A 22,759-nucleotide genomic window follows, 5' to 3' on the forward strand; every position below is an offset into this window, starting at 1 on the left:
GCCGACTCCTCCGACTCGGCGGGCTCGGCCGTCACTTCCTGGGCCTCCGCCCCACTTCCGGCAGGCCCCGCCCCGGCCCGCCCCCTGCCGCGAGGCCTCGCCTCTCCCCTCCCCTCGTAAAGATCTTCGGAGAGACTCGGGGAACATGGACGGCAAGTGCAACTTCCTGGGGACCGCAAACGTCCCGCCTCTCTCTGAAATGGCTCCTGTGGCCCGGTTGAGCAAGGGAGAAGAGGAGGAGGTTAGGCTGGAGAGGCAGGCAGAAGCCAGACAACGTAGGGGCCTTGCAGAGCAAGGGAAAAAATGAATTTCATTTTCAGTGTTACGGGTTATCGCAAAGGACTTTCAGGATTGCTCCCTCCAGCTTCTCTGAATTCCTTTCAGGCTTACATGTCAACACTGCTACTATAGTCCTCCCATATGTTAATTCTGTGTGAACTCATCAAGGAAGGTAATCATAATTTAGCAACCTTAAAGCTGATCGATTTACATGCCAAGCACACGTACTTTCTCCACAACAATATACCGTAGGTACTCTCATTACATTAATTTTACAGATGAGAAAAAGGTACAAAAGCCCCCCGCCATGTCCCCCAGTTCTTTTTAGAAAAAGGCTTTAGGTCTCTTAGGCCTTCCCTGAGTTCCAAAGAGCAGATTTAAGCAATTACTAATGAAGGAAGTGAGGACTGCAGAAACAGCAGCAGTCCAGACAACCGTTCAGGGATTAAACAGTCCTAGTTCTTCCTCAGGCGATGCCTGCCCGTAACAATCTGGCTACGGATCTTGGAGGTGTTCTGCAGGAAGAACCAAGACCCCCACGCAGGTGGCAGGTGGTGACTACAGGCTGACCACCAGCACACAGACTCCAGACTTGCTGGAACCAGACAGCCGATGAGGAAGATTCCTGAAATGCCGCCCTGTTACCTCACCGCCAACCAATCAGAAGAAAGTTACGCCCTCTGCATTCTCACCCCAAATGCTGCCTTTAAAACCTTCTGATGAAAACCATTGGGAGTTCAGGTCTTTGGAGCACAAGCTGTCCATTCTCCCTGCTGGGTCCTGTGAGAAACGCTATCCTTTCCTTCACTGCAACCCAGTGTCAAGTCCAGCTTTGCTGGACTGTAAGCAAGAGGACCCAAGTTCAGTTCAGAAACAAGACCAAGAGGCTGAGTATCACATCCAAGGTCAAACACCCACAGGCAAGTGGAAGGTAGGCCCAGGCCACCTGACTCGCAGCCTTGCTGCTGGCCACTAAGCCAGAAGCCCCAGCCTGCACCCCTTGAGGGCCTGGAAACCCATGTAAAAGGAGGGGATGCTGCTTCCACGTGGATCTTCTGTTCTCCACAGCCCCAAACCTCCCTTTCTCCCATTCAAATGGAACAAAACCAATAGATCCTACGCTGGGAGTGAGGGGCTGGGGGAGGATAATCTACAGTCAGCCCAAACCATCCTACTGTCTTTGATTAAACGTTCTTAACCTCTTGCCAAGGCCAAGCAGCCACCAATCCTAGCCAATAAAGCCTCTGTCTTTTCACAAGAGCTATAAGAATTCATTGCCTTATTATTCTTCAAGTCACTATCGTCCCAAACTAGACACTACCTGTGTCTGAAATCCACTTTGAAATTCTTCCCCTACAAGGAGAGAGAGATGGGTTAATGAACAGAGAGATGGATGAAAGGAGAGACTCGTGATAAACCAACTGCAGGAACACGTTAATGGTGAAGCACACGGGAGTTCACTGTACAATTATTTCAACTTCTGTGTTTGGATATTTTCAAAATAAAGTATTAAGGGAGGGACCTCCCTGGTGGTCCAGTGGTGCAGAATCCCCGTGCCAAAGCAGGGAACACCCATTTGACCCCCAGTCCGAGAAGATCCCACACGCCGAGGAGCCACTAAGACCGCAGACCGCAAGCACGGGGCCCAGGCTCTGGAGCCTTGCTCTGCAGCCCGGCCATCAGTGCACCGCAGCTAAAGAATACCCCACGCTGGCAGAAACCAGAGAAAGCCTGAGCACAGAAGCGAAGACCCAGCACAGCCGAAAAGCCTCAACAAGTGAGGATATGCGTAGGTTATATACAAATACTACATATTTTTAAAGGAAAAACTAGAGTCTCTGAGCATTCTGGTATCCAAAGAGGGATGAAGTGAAGTGAACTGAAAGTCGCTCAGTCATGCGTGACTTTGCAAGCCCACAGACTATTCATTCCATGGAATTCTCCAGGCCAGAATACTGGAGCGGGTAGCTGTTTCCTTCTACAGGGGATCATCCCAACCCAGGGATAGAACCCAGGTCTCCCACACTGCAGGCAGATTCTTTAACCGTCTGAGCCACCAGGGAGGCTCCCAAAGTGGGATCGTAGAACTAATTCCCCGAGACACCAGAGGATGACTATATTAGGGAGTCCTTTCGATGGGGGGCACCCACACGGAAAACTTTTGCTTCATTAACGAATAAACAACCCTGAATAAATGCTGGGACTGGCTACACTGAAATGAGAAATCTTACTTATGGAGAAAAGATACACCAAATAAAAGGAAGATTAAGTTTTGAAGATTATTCAGTTTTCTCCTTTAATAGCAGTATTTTTTTTTTTTTAATGAAGAAAAAAAGCATTCAAGAAGAGACAGTTTGGGAAAATATAATTTGAGATTTTCATTATTCAAAAAGTAACTTGGTGCTACTTTTTCAATTAAAATTTTGTTTTAGCAGCTCCTACTGAAACAACTTCAGGGCTGTCTTAACTGTGTGAGCACTGTTAGGCAGGAGCGTGGATCCAGATCTGGATCACAGACACTGACTGTCCTGCAGAGATGTCCACAAACGCCCACGGCACAAAACAGAGAGTGTGCGTGCCATAAAAGACAGAGGATCCAAACTATAAAAAAGAGAGAGAGATAACACAGATTAAATGTTTTGAGAACTCAGAGTCGAAGAAAATGACTTTCAGCTGAAAGGATCAGCGTGGTGGAGCTTCAAGCCGGGGGTTAAAGAAGAGTGGACGTCGGACGCGCAGGAAGAGGACAGTGGGCACAGCAGGCAGAGTGGGAACAGCGAGAGAAGCCAGGACGTGCACAGCAAACAGCAGAGGAGGAAGGGCAGAGTGGGAAGCGAGGCTAGACCGACGGTCCGGTTTGGGAGGGCCTGAGGAGGCAGGCTAAGGAGGCACCTGCCTTGTGGTCTAGTGGTTAGGACTCCGTGCTGCCACTGCGTGGGGCACAGGTTTGATCCCAGGTCCAGGAACTAAGATCTCACATGCTTCTTGGCACACCCAAAAAAAAAAGAAATCAGGCTAAGGAACTAGAGCTTTCCTTACTGCTCAACAGTGAGGAGCCACAAAGGAGCAAAGTGAATGACCAGAGCTCTGCCTTGGGGGTGTTTCTCTAGCAGCCGTGTGCAGACCCGCTTGGTAATGGGCAGGGAGGGACTGTTGTGGATGTTCTGGAAACAGGAAAGGGAGGCCTGAACCCGGACAGTGGCCACAGAAATAGAGCAGAAGGGGCGGCCTGAACAGACTCCGCGGAAGGGAAAACCAGTGCGATTTGGAGGCTGATTTGCTTGAAGAAAAAGGGACGAACTGGAACAGATGCTAAACTTTCAAGCCATGTAACATGACGAGAGACAGGGAGCACAGGAGGAATTATCTCTTGTCGGGATCAAAGCATGCATTTCAGAACGTTGAAAGCCTGACGGTCCTACAAGCAGAGTCAGCATGCTTCAAAGATTTATTTAACTTACAGGCAATCGAAAGAATGCAGAAACACTTCGGAGGATGATATGAACAATCGTGGAATGTGTATATATGTGTGTGTCTATGTGTGGAAAAAAAAATGGGATACAATTACTAGGCTCGTTCCAAAACTAGCTGATGCTGTACAGGACATAAAATGGTTGCCTCTGTGATTAACTAAAGCAGAGAGAAATCATTTTCATCTCTATCAGGACAAAGTGAAGTCAGTCAGACAAAGACAAACATATGATATCACTTACAGGTGGAATCTAAAAACTGAGACAAATTAACTAATCCACAGAATAAAAACAGACTCTCAGAAAAACAAATTTATGGTTGCCAAAGGGGAAACGCAAGAGGAAGCGGAGAGATAAATTAGGAGGTTGGGCTTGGTACACACACACAAACATATATAAAATAATCATCAAGGACCTGCTAGACAGCACAAGGAACTCTACTCAATATTCTTTAATAACCTACACATATGGGGAAAGAATGTAAAAAAAGAATGGCTATATGTATAACCGAATCAAGTCAGTGTACCCCTACAACAGATGTCACATTGTAAGCCAACTATACTCCAGTGTGGAAGAGAAAAATGTTTAAATGCCTCCCATACCCCTCAGGCCCTGGTGACCCAGGCTGGCGTCACAGCCCTGGAGCCTTGGGTCCCAACGATGGACCGTCAGGAGACTGAGGGAGCCGGGGAGGGTGTGCCAGCAAATGAGCCCCGCTTGGGCATGGAGTGCACAGTCCTCTCTGGTGGGACCACAGTCTCCAGATTCAGGCGGGCCCTCCTCCAGCTATACCAAGCCAAGGACACCCTCCAAATGGTGGATGCCCTGGGCCAGAAGAGCTCTGAACAGTCACCCCATCTCCACGTGACCTAGCGCCAAGTTCCCACCTCCAGCCTCCTTCCCTAGAGCCGCCCCACCTATGGACAACCACGCCCTAAGTGTAGCAGCTTTGCAGGGGTTGCAGTTTGTCTACAAAAGGGTGAAAGGGGAAAAGGTACTGAGACACGTCCTTGGGTTTTTGTTCTGGCACATGCCACCCTAACTGACAACCCAGAAACTTGACTTTTCCTAAGGCTCTGACTGCCCCAACTGACCTGAGTGGGCAGAAGAAACGCTTCTGCCTTGTGGCCATTTCCCATCATTGTTCAGTTGCTCGGTCACGTCTGACTCTTTGCGACCCCACGGACTGCAGCACACCAGGCTTCCCTGTCCTTCACTATTTCCCAGAGTTAGCTCAAACTCATGTCCATTGAGTCAGTGATGCCATCCCAACCAACACATCCTCTGTCATCCCCTTCTCCTCCTGCCTTCTATCTTTTCCAGCATCAGGGTTTTTTCCCTGATGAGAATGAGTCAGCTCTTCGCATCAGGTGGCCAAAACTAGTGCTTAGGGGCACTTCCTATTCACAAGGCCTGTGGGGCTGGAAATGACACCTGCCCTCAAGAAATGTCCTATGGTAGGTCACGAAAAGCAATTCAAAACAGGGTTGACTTTCAAGAAGTAAATTTCACTCATACTTATTGAAAAAAAATTTTTAATGGAAAATATGCTCCACACAGCTATTATTAACAGACATGCGAATCAGAACTGCAAGGAGGTATCACATTGTGCCAGTCAGAATGGCCGTCAGCAAAACATCTACAGACAATAAATGCAGAGACCCCGAGGAGGAAAGAGAGCTCTCCTTCCAGGCTGATGAAAATGAAAATTGGTAACGTGCAGTCTGGAGAACAGCGTGAGGAGGTTCTTTACAAACTAAGAATAAAGCTAGTTGATGATCTAGCCACCCCAGTCCTGGACCTACCATCAGAGAAACACAGAATCTGAAAAGGCGCACCAACATTCAGTGCGGCCCTGTGTACAATATCCAAGACACAGGAGCCACCAGTGTCCACTGACAGAGGAACCGCAGAAGAGGGTGCGCCACATGTACCGGAGGCGGCGATGGCAGCCCACTCCAGTGCTCTCGCCTGGAGAATCCCAGGGACGGGGGAGCCTGGTGGGCTGCAGTCCGTGGGGTCGCTGAGAGTCAGGGACAACTGAGCGACTTCACTTTCACATTTCCTTTCATGCATTAGAGAAGGCAACGGCAGCCCACTCCAGTGTTCTTGCCTGGAGAATCCCAGGGACGGGGGAGCCTGGTGGGCTGCTGTCTATGGGGTCGCACAGAGTCGGACACGATGGAAGCGAGTTAGCAGTAGCAGCAGCTACATATATACAGTGGGATACTGGCCATAAAAAAAACAGATCAAGTGATGCCATCAGCAGCCACATGAATGGACCTAGACAAGATCATACTTAGTGAAGTAAATCAAACTGAGAAAGACAAGCATATGAGATCACCTACATTCGGAATCTAAAAACTGATACAAATGAATTAATTTATACAAGAGAAAAAGACAGAGTTAGAAAACAAATGCCTAATTCTCAAAGGGGAAATCAGGGGCGGGAGGGATGAGTTAGGAGGTTAGGGTTAACAGATACACTGTCCTATATACAGAAGAGATAATCAAGAAGGACCTACTGTATAGGACAGGGAACTCAACTGAACACTCCTGTAATAACCTATATGGGAAATGGATCCAAAAATCGAGACATCTACACGTGTGCACAAGTGAGTCAACTGGCAGTGGCTCTAAAACAAACAGCACTGTAGATCGACTCCACTTCATGAAAAGGAAAAACTAAGACAAGCAGAGCCAGCCACACTCCCCACAGGCCTCAGGGACCCAGGTGGGCGTCACATCCCTGGGGCCGAGGAGGCCTACGTCTGGAGGCTGGACTCTCATGGGACTGACGGAGGATGTGCAAGCAAATGAGTCCCCTTGGACCTGTACTGCCGCTCCCCTCTTGATGGGACCACAATCTCCAGAGCCAGGCAGGCCCACAAAAAGCCACAGGAAGCCTACTTCACCCAAAGATCTGTGGATCCTCCGGGCTGGAAGAGCTTCGTAAAGTTACCTGGTATCCCCTCCTCCTCGCGTCCTGGTGCTGGGCTCCCACCTCCACCCTCCGTCCTGAGTCCCCACACCTACAGACCACAGCACCCTTGGCAGAGCGGTGTTGCAAGGACTGGCATTTCTCCCTGGGGTGAAAGGTAACAGGAAAGGAGGAATGACACACAGGCCCCTGAGCCTTCCTTCTCACGCATTCCGCTCTCCTGGGCAACCTGGGAACGCGACTTTCTCAAGCGTCTGGCTGCCCAGGTAACCAGATCTGTATGTGGGAAAGTGCTGCCGCCTCGTGGCCCTTTCCTGTAACACTCTAAAACCTGCAGCTCATGGGCACTTCCTATTCAACCCTGGGAGGCTGGAATCGGCACCCACTCTCAAGAAATGTCCTGCAGTAGGTCTTGGAAGAATAATGCAAAACAGGGCTGACTTTCAAGAAGCCAATTTCAACAGGCAAATTTCATTCACACAGTCTGAAAAGTAGTGGAAAAGAGAACCCACTGGCTATTAACGTGCTGTGCTTAGTCGCCCAGTTGTCTCCAATTCTTTGCAACTCTGCGGACTGTCCCCCACCAGGCTCCTCTGTCCGTGGGGAGTCTCCAGGCCAGAATACTGCAGTGGGAAGCCATGCCCTCCTCACGACTGTTAATAGAGAAACGAAAATGAAAACCACAAGGCCAGGCCTTCCCTGGCGGCTCAGGGGTAAAGAATCCGCCTTCCAATGCAGGAGACGTGGGTTCAGTTTCTGACCTGGGAGGGAATGACACCCACATGCCACAGAACTCAGCCCATGAGCCACAACTACCGAGCCTGCGTGCCTCAACTACTGAAGCCCATGTGCCCCAGAGCCCGTGCTCTGCAACAAGAGGAGGCACTGCAATGAGAAGCCCGTGCACCACAACCAGAAAGCAGCCTCCGCTCTCCACAGCTAGAGGAAAGCCCTCGCAGCAACGAAGACCCACAACAGCCAGACACAAGTACATTTTTTAAAAAGAGCTGCAAAGATGCATCACCTCACATCAGTCCCAACGGTCATCAGTGAAGCATCTAAAACCATCAAAAGTGGAGACAGCGTGGAGCAAAAGGAACCCTCCGATGCTGCTGCAGGGATGTAAGCTGGCAACAGCCACTATGGAGAGACCTGCGAAGGCCCCTCAAGACCTAAAAAAAAACCCAGCATATGGTCCAGCAACCCCACACCCGCACATACATCCAGAGGAAACTGTAGTTTTGAAAGATACATGCGCCCCACTGTTCACTGCTGCACTATTCACAGCAGCCAAGACACGGAGGCAGCCTAGATGCCCATCAACGGACGAATGGACACACACACACACACAGACACAGACACACACACACACACAGGCAGCCTAGGTGCCCATCGACAGACGAACGGACGGACACACACACACACACAAATATTACTCAGCCATAAAAAAGGAACGAATATGAGTCAGTTCCAGTGAGTTAGATGAATCTAGAGCCTATTATCGGAGAAGGCAATGGCACCCCACTCCAGTATTCTTGCCTGGAAAATCCCATGGATGGAGGAGCCTGGTGGGCTGCAGTCCACGGGGTGCTAAGAGACGGACACGACTGAGCGACTTCACTTTCACTTTTCACTTTCATGCATTGGAGAAGGAAATGGCAACCCACTCCAGTGTTCTTGCCTGGAGAATCCCAGGGATGGGAGAGCCTGGTGGGCTGCTGTCTATGGGGTCACACAGGGTTGGACATGACTGAAGCGACTTAGCAGCAGCAGCAGAGCCTGTTATACAGAGTGAAGTAAGTTAGAAAAACAAATATCATATATTAATGCGTATATACAACATCTAGAAAGATGATACTAATGAACTATTTGCAGCAACAGAGATGCTGACAGAGAACAGACTTGTGCACACACTGGAGGAAGGAGAAGTGAAGTGAAGTGAAGTGGCTCAGTCGTGTCCAACTCTTTGCGACCCCATGGATTGTAGCCTACCAGGCTCCTCCCTCCATGGGATTCTCCAGGCAAGAGTACTGGAGTGGGTTGCCATTTCCTCCTTAGGGGGTCTTCCCAACCCAGGGAGCATGGGATGAATTGAGAGAACAACACTGAGACATATATACACACATATATAACCATATGCAAAACAGCCAGCCAGTGGGAACCTGCAGTCTGACACAGGGAGCTCAACCCTGTGCCCTGTGACAACCTAGAGGGACAGGATAGGGGAGGGGAGGGAGGCTTTAGTGGGAGGGGATATATGGATAATTAAGACTGATCTGTGCTGTTGTACAGCTGAAACCATCACCATCGCAAAGCAATTTTCCTCCAGTTAAAACAAAAACAAACTAGCCTAGAGGCTAAGCAAATCATATCGTCAATCTCATTTCATTTACACCAGCAGAGGGCTGCAACGGCCAAGGAATGCTGCTGCTGTCGCTTCAGTTGTGTCTGACTCTAGGGGGACTCTGTGTGACCCCCTAGACGGCGCCCACCAGGCTCCCCCGTCCCTGGGATTCTCCAGGCAAGAGTACTGGAGTGGGTTGCCATTTCCTTCTCCAGTGCATGAAATTGAAAAGTGAAAGTGAAGTTGCTCAGCCGTGCTCAGACCCCAGGGACTGCAGCCCAACAGGCTCCTCCGTCCATAGCGCTGCCTTTTTCTAGGGCTTCTTCATGCCTGTACATGCACTTAATTCCTCCATGGTGTTTGGGGGGAAAAAAGACTACAAAACTCAGCCTCCTTGCTCCCGTATCAGTTGGGTATTTAATTCAGGACGGTTGGATTACTTGGGAGGGAGATGTGATGGAGAAAGGTAAAAATCACACCATACCCAAAAATAAACTCAAAATGGATTAAAAGACCAGAAACTATAAAACTCTTAGAGGAAAACATAGGCAGAACACTCTCTGACGTAAGTCACAGCAAGATCCTCTATGACCCACCTCCCACAGTAATGAAAATAAAAACAAAAGAAACACGTGGGACCTAATTAAACCTAAAAGCTTTTGCACATGAAGGAAACTATAAGCAAGGTGAAGCGACAGCCCTCAGAATGGGAGAAAATAAAAGCAAATGAAAATGAAAGATAAAGACTTAATCTACAAAACATACAAGCATATCATGCAGCTCAACACCAGAAAAACAAACAACCCGATCAAAAAATGGGCAGATGAATTAAACAGACATTTCTCCAAACAAGATACACAAATAGTTAATACATAAGATGCTCAGCATCGCTCATTATTACAGAAAAGCAAATCAAAACTTCAGTGAGGTATTCTGATACTCTGACCTCATACCAGTCAGAATGGCCATCATCAAAAAATCTACAAAAAATAAATGCTGGAGAGGCTGTGGAGAAAAGGGAACCCTCTCACACTGTTGGTGGAAGTGCAAAATGATAGTCACTATGGAGAACAGTAGGGAGAGTGCTTTAAAAACTAGGAATAAAACTACCATATGACCCAGCAATCCCACTTAGGGCATATACCTTGAGGAAACCAGAACTGAAGAAGACACATGTACCCCAATGCTCAGCACAGCACTATTTACAGTAGCTGTAAATAACTGGAAGCAAGCTAGATGTCCATCAGCAGATGAATGGATAAGGAAGCTGTGGTAGTTGTATACAATGGAGTATTTTGGAGCTATAAAAAGGAATGCATCTGAGTCCGTTCTAATGAGGTGGATGAACCTAGAGCCTATTATAGACAGTGAAGTCAGTCACAAAGAGGAAGACAAGCACCGTACATTAACACATACGTATATATGGAATCTAGAAAGATGCTACCAACGGTCCCGCATACGGGGTAGCAAAGGAGACAGATGTGAAGGACAGACTTTTGGACTCAGTGGGGCGAGGAGAGGATGGGATGATTTGAGAGAACAGCACTGAAACACATACATTCCACATGTAAACCAGAGGACCAGAGTTTAATGTACAAAGCAGGGCACCCAAAGCCACTGCTCCACGACAGCCTAGAGGGATAGGGTGGGAAGGGAGGCAGGAGGGGGGCTCAGGAAGGGGGGACACGTGTGTATCTATGGCCGATTCATACTGACTCATGGCAAAAACCATCACAATACTGTGAAGTCATTATCCTTCAATTAAATAAGTTTTTTTAAAAAGCTTTGATTGCTTAGGGAAAAAAGAAGTCCAATCTGGCAGTGTGAATTACAAGGCATCTCTGCCATTACAAGGCCACCACAGACTTGGCTCGTACTGAGAGTCAGTACAGAGTACAGAACACAGGTTTCCACTCATCATCAATTAAATCCTAGTGTTTGAAAATGGGAAGCATTAACAGAGGAGGTTCCCGAAGCAAACACACAACCGCAAGACAGCCACTCTCTGCAGGCCACATTTTGTTTCATCTTCCCTGTGTTTCTGTCCTTGAAAGACATATGCTCTCCTGGAGCTGCTGCGTGTCAGTTTACAGAAATCAGCCTCGTTTTGTTTTTTAAATAATTACACTGGGTGGCCATACCTCAGTCTATCTACCCCATTTCCCATGAAGAGGCCTTTAGGTTGTTCCCAATATTTCGCAATTAGCAACAATGTCGCAGAGATTAACTGTGTGCATTTTATTTTTGTATCCTCAGATGTATACCTTTGGGGTAAGTTCCCAGGTTAGGTGGTTACTGAGTTTGCATAGTTTGGTTAAACAGTGCCAGTTTCCCTCACCAGAGGTTGTACTGTTTTGCACTCCCAGAAATAGGGCAAACACATGTTTCTCCAACATCTACCACAAAGTGCAATCTCAAGCTTTTAATTTTTTTCATTCAGATAGGGAGAAATAATATTTAGTGTTAATTTTAATTTGCATTTCTTCCTGAGAAAAAACAATGTATTTACATATGTTCAAGAGCTACTTTTATGTTTTACTTGTCTGTTCATGTTTCTTGCCTATTTACATCCTACAGGGATTCTGGTTCCCCTACCTCTATTTTAAGAATTCTTCAAATATTAGGTATATCAGCTCTTTCTCTGTGGTATAACTTTTTTCTCTTAAGCTTTCTGCCTGCCTTTTGCTTCTATTTATGGTGTTTTTTCCCATCATGCTTTTTTTTCCCAGCTTATTTTTAGATAGCTGAGTATACAATTTTTCTTTAATTGCATGTATACTGAGTTAAAGTTAGAAAGCCTGTCCCCATTTGGATACAAAAGAATTTTAAGTTTTCTTTTAGTACTTGTATGGGTTCGTATTTTACATTTAGGTCTGATATACCTGGGAGTTGATTCTTGTGACTGATATCAGGGATGGCTCTAATTTTACCTTTACAAACAGCTAGCAGTTGGTCTAATACCATTTTATACATGTGTATGTATAAATACATATTTATATATATGCATATGTGTATATTTATATATGTAAATATGTATATACACACACACATATAAACATATAAAACTGTTTTCTTGTAGAAACAAGCACACAAGGCAGTGGGCTTTTCAGAAATGGTCAATTACACTAATACATTTAGAGCAGATAGCTAAAAGTGCTTGAATAATCACGGGATTAGTATTTAATGACTTTATGCAAACTAAGATTCCTTCCCTGGTGGCTACTAACATTTAATTTGTGTAGCACTTTACAGTTTAGAAAAGTACCCCCACATCCTCAATCTGGTTTACCCCATCGTAACTCTGATCCCAAGCAGGTTGTCCTCAACACACAGAGGACGGGGCTAAGGCTACAGAAGAGCAGATGACTTACAGAGGCGTGCACTCGGTGAGTGCAGTGACCCAGCTCTTCTCCCTCTTGCCATGGTTCTCCACAGAACTGGCACCACAGTGCTTTCACATTAAGATAGCTGTGGCTTTACAAACTCCATTAAGAAGAAGGTGGTGGCTAAGACGCTCAAGTATCTCTTGCAAGCCAGGGTTGGATTAAGACTTTACTTGAAGGTTACACCTCTCAAAATACTGAGCATCTCCGACAGCTAAAGAGCAGCAAAATATCTCAGAGTATAGCAAAAGATGTGGCTATCCAGCAATTCCACTCCTGGGTATGTATCCAGAAACACCAAAAACACTCATTTGGAAAGACACATGCACCCCAGTGTTCACAGCAGCATTCCTTACAACTGCCAGATACGGAAGCAACCTCAGAGTCCATCAACAAATGAATGCATAAACAAGATGTGGTACATAAATACCATGGAATATTAATCATAAAAATGACTGAAATTTTGTCATCTGCAGCAATATGGATGGAGTTGGAGGGCATCAAGCTAAGTGAAATAAGTCAAAGACAAAGACAAATACTGTATGATATCACATATATGGAACTTTAAAATGACAACAGACTAGACATAGAGAAGCTATAACCACTAGAGAAGCTAGTGGTTACAGCAGTGGGGGAGTGGGAGGTTCAATCTAGCGGGTGTGAGACAGGCCCAAGGATGTACTGTACAACATGGGGAATATAGCCAGTCTTCGGTAATAACTTAGTGGAAAAGTACTCACTCAAGATGTATTAAAATTTTTTTAAAACCAAAAAAAAAAGTTGTGGTTATTATCTACCATCTTAATAGTACTTCCCATCTGCACAGAATTTGAAAAGAGCACACAGACACAAAACAGAGGGGGAGCCCGACCCAGTGAACGATGGTGAAGTTGTAGCATTAAAGACAGAACATATAATAAACAATGCTTGGAAGAGTCACATCCTATAGGATGGCAACTCAAATTTCTGAACCAAAACCTGGCTTTAAATTCTAAGGCAACATGGGGGAACATCAAATGACTACTTTGGCTACTGAGTTATAACAGCAGTTCTGAGAGCGATCAGAGGACCCCTGGAGGTCTTGAGGACTTCACAGGGATTCTGTGAGGTCAGAACTATCCTCCCCCTCCTCCTAAGAGGCCATCTGCATTTTTCACGGTGTGATTATCGGTTTGCACTGCAGGTGGGGTGCAACTAGGAGCACTCTAGCACAAGGCAGGGCAGTGGAAGCGAGCTGAATTTGCCGTCACTCTCCTCTTCACCACTCTGGGAAAATATAAAGCAAATTCACGCAAGAATTCCCTCGATGAAGTAAAATTTTATTAAGTTGCACCAACCAGTACCAGTTCTTGCAGCTCTGTGAGGAAATGGAAAGACACATGTACATTTCTGCTGCTTACTGAAGTGTTTCTGTACTACTGAGTGATAAGCTGATCTAGCCACTTCTTTCACCTACTTGAAAGAATTACTTATAGACCAACTGGTACTTCAGGCATATCTGGGAGACATTTTCTCAATAATGAATGAAGTGATCCTATCAGTACAAGCAATATAAACTGACAGTATCTGTTGCACTGACAGAATCTGAACTTTGATTCTTGGAAAATTTGTATTGGCCACTGAGCCTGACAGTTTCCCATCACTTTAAACTTTTCTAATGAGATTTAATAATAACTAAAAATATGTTATTTGGGGAGGAGACATTTTATAATGGGACATGTCAGAATTTGGAAGAACCTGGAGTTCAGCAAACTGATATTTTCTAAACGCAATGAATAATGTTACAAAAGACACACAGGGGTAAAAACCCACTCCAGGTGAAAGACAGACCAATGGTTTTCTCCTGCAAAAACCACTTGTCAAGTCTTAGCATCGAAAGAGAAAATTCACAATTCTCTGGAAAAGCTATTAAAATACTCCTACCTGCTTCCACCTATGTATTTCTGAGGCTGCATTTTCTTCCTGGAATTCAGACAGCATTTCAGATCAGAAGGAACACAGTAGATGGGAGAACCCAGTTGTCTTCCATTAAGCCAGACACTGAAGAGTTTATAAAAATGTAACACAATGGCACCCTTCCACAGACTTTTTTTAGTTTCACAGAGTTTTCTGTAAAGTTATGCTAACATAAAATGGATTTACTATTGCTACTTATAAATGAATCATATTTTTAAATTTTCAGCTTTTATTTACCACATGGCAAATACAGATAAGTGACCACATTAAAAATAATTCTTTGGGGTCCTTAGTAAGTACAAATATAAAGGAATCCTGGGAATTCCCTGCCGATCTAGTGGTTAGGACTCCACGCTTTCACTGCTGAGGGCCCAGGTTGGGGAACTAAGATCCCACAAGCTGCAAGCAAAAAATAAATAAAATAGAAGAGGAATCTTGTGACCAAAAATTTTGAAAATCGTTGTATCTAAATTTTAAGAAAATAAATTTTATACCAAGACAGAAAAGAATTGTCACCAACTAGTTCTAAAAAGTTTTGGTAATAAAATGAGACCAAGGTACAGCTCTGCCCCAAACCTATGTGTGGTAGTGTGTGTGTGGGCATGTATTACTCTCCCTCCAATTATATATAATCGTATTTTGAGAAATTGGAAGCATCATTATTTTATTGTTTCTTAAAAATATAACTATCTCCATATATGCTCTATCTGAAAAACCTTTTAAAATAGCCTTGAATTTCAGGTACCTCTTCACATTAATCACTTCATGTATCTTTTTACTTTATGTATATATTACAGTTCTTCCTATAATTCTCTAAAGTGATCATGATCACAGGATAAATCCTACACATACAGTGAGAATTTCCTATCACTGTCTACAATCCTATTTCAGCATGGGGAACCACTATTTGATAAAGACATTAACAACGGTGCTATGTGAAGGAGGAGTTCCCATATTCTGGCATTTTGCCAACTTAAGAAGCAAGTCCTTTCTGTAAAGCAAAAGCCCACATAAAAAACTGTAAAGGATACTACCATTTGGGCTACTGTTAAGTTCCATACTGGGCCTCATAAATTGATATCTGACAGCTTTAAAGAAGCAAAACTAACAAGTTCTACATCAATCTTGGGCTTCCCTGGCGGCTCAGTGCCAAAGAATCCGTGCCTGCCAAAGCAGGAGACGGGTTCAATGCTTGAGTTGGGAAGATTCAAGTGGCAACCATTCCAGTATTCTTCCCTGGGAAATCCCAGGGACAGAGGAGCCTGACGGGCTGTTACAGTCCGTGGGGTTGCAAGAGTTGGACTCAATTTAGTGACTAACCACCACCACCACCAATCTTACATAAACTCTTTACAATGAATACAAAGAATACAATGAATACTCCAAAACTTGATTCATGATGTCAAACATAAACTTGATATCAGATACGGACAAGTCCATGAAAAGTATAGGCCAATTTTTCTCGGAAGCATGATGTAAAATCCTAACAAAACATGAGCAAACCGAATTCAGTTTTATCAAGTTAAATCTATTTCAGAGACACAAAGTTGGCTTAATATTTCTAAGAGGTGATGTAACCGATAATCATTAACAGCAAAATTATCTCACTATACAAAAAATGTTTTATAAAATTTAATACCTGTCTATGATAAAATTTTATAGTATAAACTAACTAGGAAAGAAGAGAACTTTCTGATAGAGCATCTACAAAAGGCACACAACAAATAAACTCAACAGTGAAATATTTACAGCTTTCACTCAGGAAGCAAGATAAAGATACTTCCACTTATTGGTCAGAGAATCCTACATTGGAGGGTGGGTGTCACAAAGCAAAACAACTTTAGAAAAGAAGAAATAAAACTTGTTATTTACAGATGACATAACTGTACTAGAAAAATGTAAACTACAGATGGTGCACCTTTCCACAACCCAATTGGTAAAGCAGAGGACTGTAGACCAGATGCATGTATAATAAACTACAGATGAATTATTATTACATTAATAAATGGATTTTAGCAAGGTTGCTAGATAAGATCAATATAAAAACAAAGTGTATTTCTACATATCAGCAACAAAGTAACATTTCAAAAGGATGCCATTTAAAATACCATCAAAAAGAGAATGCTCTGGCAGTCCAGTGGTGAGAACCCCTCGCTTTCACTGCTGAGGACCCAGGAGTCTGGGAACTAAGATCCCACAAACTGCACAACGCAGCCAAAATAAATAAACAAGTAATAAAACAGCATTCAAAAATAGCTGGAAAAACATCTACTGAAAGAAGATGCAACCTGAAACACAAGTGCACTCGACACTACAAACACCGCGAGGAGAGACTGGAGACCTATATAAACACAGACGCTCCTCTGCAAAGTCTTGGAGGATATAAAAATCATAATCATCCCCAAAAGGGTCTATAAACTCAATGCAACCTCAATCAAAATGCCACTTTTTTTGCTGTGGCAATGGACTAGTTGACTCTGAAGTTTATATGGACATGTAAAACGTCAGGAATAGCTAAAATAATTGTATGGAAATACATTAGAGGAGGGCTTGGGCTGCCAGATAAAGGCTTCTTTTTTTAACTACAGAAATTGAGAAGGTAGTACTAGTACAGGATAGACAAACCGGCATTATGGATAAGACAGAAAGCCCAGAAACAGACGCATGCATCAAGACGGTCCAATTACGACCAAGGTGACACTGCGGTTCAGGACGATGCCCTCCCCCAACCAACGGAAGGAAGGCTGTGACCAACCCAGACAGCACACTCAAAAGCAGAGACATGACTCTGCCAACAAAGGTCCGTCTAGTCAAAGCTATGGTTTTTCCTGCGGTCATGTATGGATGTGAGAGTTGGACCGTGAAGAACGCTGAGCACCGAAGAATTGATGTGTTTAAACTGTGATGTTGGAGAAGACTCTTGAGAGTCCCTTGGACTGCAAGGAGATTCAACCAGTCCATCCTAAAGGAGATCAGTCCTGGGTGTTCTTTGGAAGGAATGATGCTGAGGCTGAAACTCCAGTACTTTGGCCACCTCATGCGAAGAGTTGACTCACTGGAAAAGACTCTGATGCTGGGAGGGATTGGGGGCAGGAGGAGAAGGGGACAACAGAGGACGAGATGGCTGGATGGCATCACCGACTCGAAGGACATGAGTTTGGGTGAACTCCGGGAGTTGGTGATGGGCAGGGAAGCCTGGCGTGCTGAAATTCATGTGGTCACCAAGAGTCAGACACGACTGGGTGTCTGAACTGAACTGAATGATAACAAATTAACTGAACACATTAAAAAAAAAACCCTTATCCCCTACTTCACACCACCTACAGAAATCAATCCCAGATGAACTGATGAATTGTATAAAAGTAAAACAATAAAGCTTCTGGGGGAAAACAAACTTAAGACTATCTTCACAACCTTTAAAAGTGAAGTCACTCAGTCGTGTCTGACTCTTTGAGACCCCATGGACCATAACCTACCAGGCTCCTCCGTCCATGGGATTTCCCAGGCAAGAGTACTGGAGTGTGTTGCCATTTCCTTCTCCAGGGTATCTTCCTAACCCAGGGATCAAACCCAGGTCTCTCACATTGCAAGTAGATGCTTTACCGTCAGAGCAACCTCTGAGGACAAGCAATAACGTCTTCAGAACAGGTACCAAAAAAAAAAAAAGTGAAAGGGCCAAACCACAGAATGAGAGAAGATATTTGCAATGCATATCTGACAAAGACTAGTATTCTGAATATGTGAAGAATGAGTCAGAAAGAAGGCGAATATTTCCCTGTTTTTCTGAGAAGGGGAAAAAAGAAAAGAGTCTTAAAAGTCTCAAACAGGTACATTCCAAATGAGGATAACCAAATGGCCAATAAACATGAAATGTGCTTAGTTTCATTAGTTATCAAGGAATTAAAATTAAAATCACAATGAGATTCTACTGTGTAAACAAAAATCCCGCCAGAATGAGAGACAATAGCAAGTGTGTACAAAGATGGAGAGCAACTGGAACTCTTGTATATTGCTGGAAGTAACGCAAATTCCTTTCTAAAAACTGATACATAATTCACGTATTATAATTCACCCTTCTGAAGTGACAAGTCTTTAGTATATTCCCAAGACTGAGAACTGTATCATTTCAAAACTACTGTTATAACCCTCAAAAGAAACCCTATACCCATTAGCAGTCAAGCCGCACTGCCCTCTCCTCTTGCAACCACTAAGATGTCTCAGAGAACTGGCCTATTCTGGACATTCCATATAAACGGAATCACACATTTTGATTTTTTGTGACTGGCTTCTTTCACTTGACATGTTTCCAAAGTTCATCCATGCTGTAGTAGATATCGATACTTCATTCCTTTTTTTTGTTTTTCTGGCCATACCACCTGACTTGTAGGATCCTAGGTCCTGGAGCAGGGACTGAGCCTGGGCCCTCGGCAGTGAAAGCACAGAGTCCTAACCACTGGACCACCAATTCCCCATTCCTTTTTATAGCTGAAAAATACTCCATCGTGTGGACAGGCCACACTTTGTTTATCCATTTGTCCACTGATGGAGGTCTGGGTTTTTTTCCCCTTTTAGCTATTATTACTAGCTGTAATAGCTGTACTGTTATACATAACACTGCTATAAACATCTGTATACAAATGTTTCTAGGAGGACATACATTCTCATTTCTGTTGGGTATACATCCAGGAGCGGAAGTGCTAGGTCTTATGGTAACTAGATGCTCACCCTGTTGAAGAACCACCACACTGCTGTCCGAAGTAGCTGTGCCACTTTACAGTCCCAACAGCAACATACAGGTGTCCTAATTTCTTCACGTATTTGCCAATTCTCATTTTTCATTTTTGGCTCTGAGGTGGGATCTCATTGTGGCTTTGTTTTGCATTTCCCCAGTTATCAATACTAATGACATCAAGCGTCTTTTTATGTGGTTGTCATTTGTGTATCTTCTCTGAGGAAGTATCTACTCAAGTATTTTTGTCCATTTTAACACTAGGCTGATTTCCTATAAAGTTTTAAAGAGTCTTCCTATATTCTGAATACTAAACCCTTATCAGATATATAATTTGCAAACATTTTCTCCCAGAAATGCAACCTCGTATAACTTTGGAAAAACTGTTTGGCTAAACATTTAGTATCTGCTAATGTTGAACACACACACAGCTTATGAATCCAGCAATCCGGGTCGACACACACCCCCAACAGAAAGGAGGACACATTTTCCACAAGACACCCTGAAGCCTGTTCGTGACAGCACAAGTCCTAACAGCAAGAGGAAACTGAATAGCCACCCAGGTATCTGGCAGGAAGAGGATGCCGGCCCCCGAGGATGCCCCTGTCCTAATCCCTGGCGCCTGTGTACACTACTTCTCTTGGTAAAGGAGCTCCACAGGTGCAATCAGGATTCTGAGAGGGGGAAATCAGACTTCCATGTTCTTGGAAGTCATCCCTCCATCCTAATAAGTAAAAAAGCTGAACACACTGAGAAAAATAAACAAGTCTCCTTGGATTTGTCAGAGAAGTGAGGTGATAGGGCCAACTGCACTCCCCCAAACTGGAGAGACAGGTGGGTGGACACAGAAAATCACAACTTACTGAAGCAGAAACTTCCAGGCAGAAACCTCTAAGGGAGACAACGCTGGGGTGAGAGGGCCTGGACTGTGACTAACAGACTGCTGGAGCTCAGCATGGACAAGTCTGTGAGTTAAACACTATGGGGATCATAAGGGGATCCCCAGTTTTGTGAGTTTTACGTCCAGGAATTCTACTAGAGTCTCAGAGGGAAATTCAGAGAAAAATCCCCTGGTGCTTCTGGCAGGGGAAGGAAGAAAGTAACCATTTTGAAAAAAGTCAAAGTCATCTGTTTCTAACAAGGCCTGCCCTCAGCAGAAATTACTTTATCAGAGGCTGAACATACCTGTAGGGAAATCCCCAACTCCAGCTCCCCCTAGAGAACCACTTGTGAAGTTCAGAGCCCAGGGACACAGGCTTACTGAGAACTGATCACAGGACTATAGAAAGATTTCCTCCCAACACCTCACCATCACAGCACTAAAAGGTCTATTGACTGGAGCTCCTTTTACCCAGTACATCATGTTCAGCTAACAACAGAAAATTACACGGCAGAGTAAAAGGCCAAAAAAAAAACCAAACCACATTACAGTCTGAAGAGACACAACAACCATCAGAATCACATTCTAATTTTTCTTGGCAGAAATATTAGAACTATTAGACCGTGAATTTAAAACAATTGTGATTAACATATTAAGGACTTTAACAGTAAAAGCAGATAACACACCAAAACAAATGGGTAATATAAGTAGAGAGATGGAAATTCTAAGGAATAACCTTTTTGAAAAACAGACAGAAAACTAACAGAAATGATTATTGCTTTCCATGGGCTCATCAGTTGACTGGACTTGGCTGAGGAAGAATCTCTGAACTGGACAACAGGCTAACAGAAACTTCGAAAACTAAAAAGCAAAGATAAAAAAAGACTGGGGGTGGGGTGTGGGGAAAAAAGAGCAAACAGAATACCCCCAAAATATGGGACAACTACAAAAGATGTAATTAATATATACATGAGAACGCGGAGAGAGAAAAGGACGGAAAAAATATTTGAAGCAACAGTGACTAAGAATTTCCCCCAAGTTATTATTATTGAGAATTTCCCCCTAATTAATGTCAGATACTAAACCACAGACCCAGGAAGTTCAGAGAATACTAAAGATAACCACTCATTCACCCCCACCCCTAGGCATATCATATTCAAGCTGCAAAAAATCAAAGATTTTTAAAATCTCAAGAGAAGTCAAAGGGAAAACACCACCTATGGAGGACCCAAGGCAATAAAATAACATTCAATTCCTCTTCAGAAACCACGCACGCAAGGAGAGTGAAGCGTTGGGGGAGCTTACAGCAGATTACTCACGTGGGCCAAGTTTAATCCCATGGATGCTGATATGCAGAAGCAGCAGGGTCAGAGCGAGAAGCGGTGTGCTGGAAGCAGAGACCAGAAGGTGCAATGCTGTTGCCTTTGAAGATGGACAGGGGGCCAGGAACCAAGGAATTCAGGCAGCCTCTAGAAGCTGGAAAGGAAGGAAACAGACGCTCCCTGGAGCCTCCAAAAGAAACCAGACCTGCTGACACTTTAACCTAGCACAGCTGGTTTCGGCTTCTGCCCTCCAGAATGGCATGATAGCACATTTGTGTTAAGCCACTAAATTCTGTCAGTGTGTTACAGCAGCAATAGGAAACTAACATACCCCTGTCAATAGCACACTAAAGAAATTAGTGTTTTTGCATGACCAAGTGTGATGTGATGAGAATTAGTAACTACTGCTACAGGCAACGAAACGGAGGCACCCCAGAAAACTGAAAGAAGCCTGACGCAAAGAAATCTAAATGTTAAGAGTCCATTCATATACAGCTTAAATACAAGTAAAACTGATCTATGGCTTTGGAGGAGAGGGCAGGAGTAACTTGGTAGGTGGGAGGACTGCGGGGGGCACGCAGGAAATGCCAGTAACGGTGTCTTTCTTGATGCTGGTGCTGGTTTTATGTGGTCACTTTGTGGTATTTCAAACCATACACCTGTAAGTTGTCTACTTTTCTGTACTGTGTACTTCAATTAAAAACAGCTAGAAAAAAAATTAAGTAGTTTAAAAACAAATTTCCTTGCAAAAATTGGGACCAAAAAAGATTTAAATTCTAACCACAATAAACAAAAGATCTTCAATTAGTTAAAACTGAACCTCATATAAAGTGAACAGTTATAATTAATTCAGGTAACAAAGATATTCTGAGGGTTTTCTAGTATATCTCCAATGTACACAGAAAAAAAAAACCATGAGTTGGTCTAGACATGCAAACACAGCAGATCACGGTAGACCACAGTAGACCACGGTATACCATGAAGCACAGTCTGCAATTCTCTTCATCGGTTTCACTTACTTCAAGTACAACTAGTTTAGAAAAACTGGCCTTTACAACACCAGAATTGCAGAATCATTAAGATTTTACCAGTGGCATTTTCCCCCTCATATTTTATCAAACAAAATGTTTTTGCAAATTAATTTTTCCATGCCCACAAACATACTAAGTTTTTCCCACAATGAAACAAATTATAACCCTCTCATATATTTTAGTATTTACATTCAACCATTAGGAGCCAAACACTACTATAAAACTAAACAGATTTTAAAGTTATAATGAAAGAATTACATTTGAAAGTAGAGGTATTGTCCTCAAATATTTTGTGGGAAAAAAAATCTTTGGAATTATATATTATAAAGTTATAACAAAGACCAATTTAAATAGTAGTAACCGTTTTCCTTCAATTATCTGAAATTAAGCAGTAGGTCAAATGTACCTATGTTCTTTAGTTGAA

The sequence above is a fragment of the Capricornis sumatraensis genome, chromosome 10, assembly GCF_032405125.1.
Source record: "Capricornis sumatraensis isolate serow.1 chromosome 10, serow.2, whole genome shotgun sequence".
Lineage (NCBI taxonomy): Eukaryota > Metazoa > Chordata > Mammalia > Artiodactyla > Bovidae > Capricornis > Capricornis sumatraensis.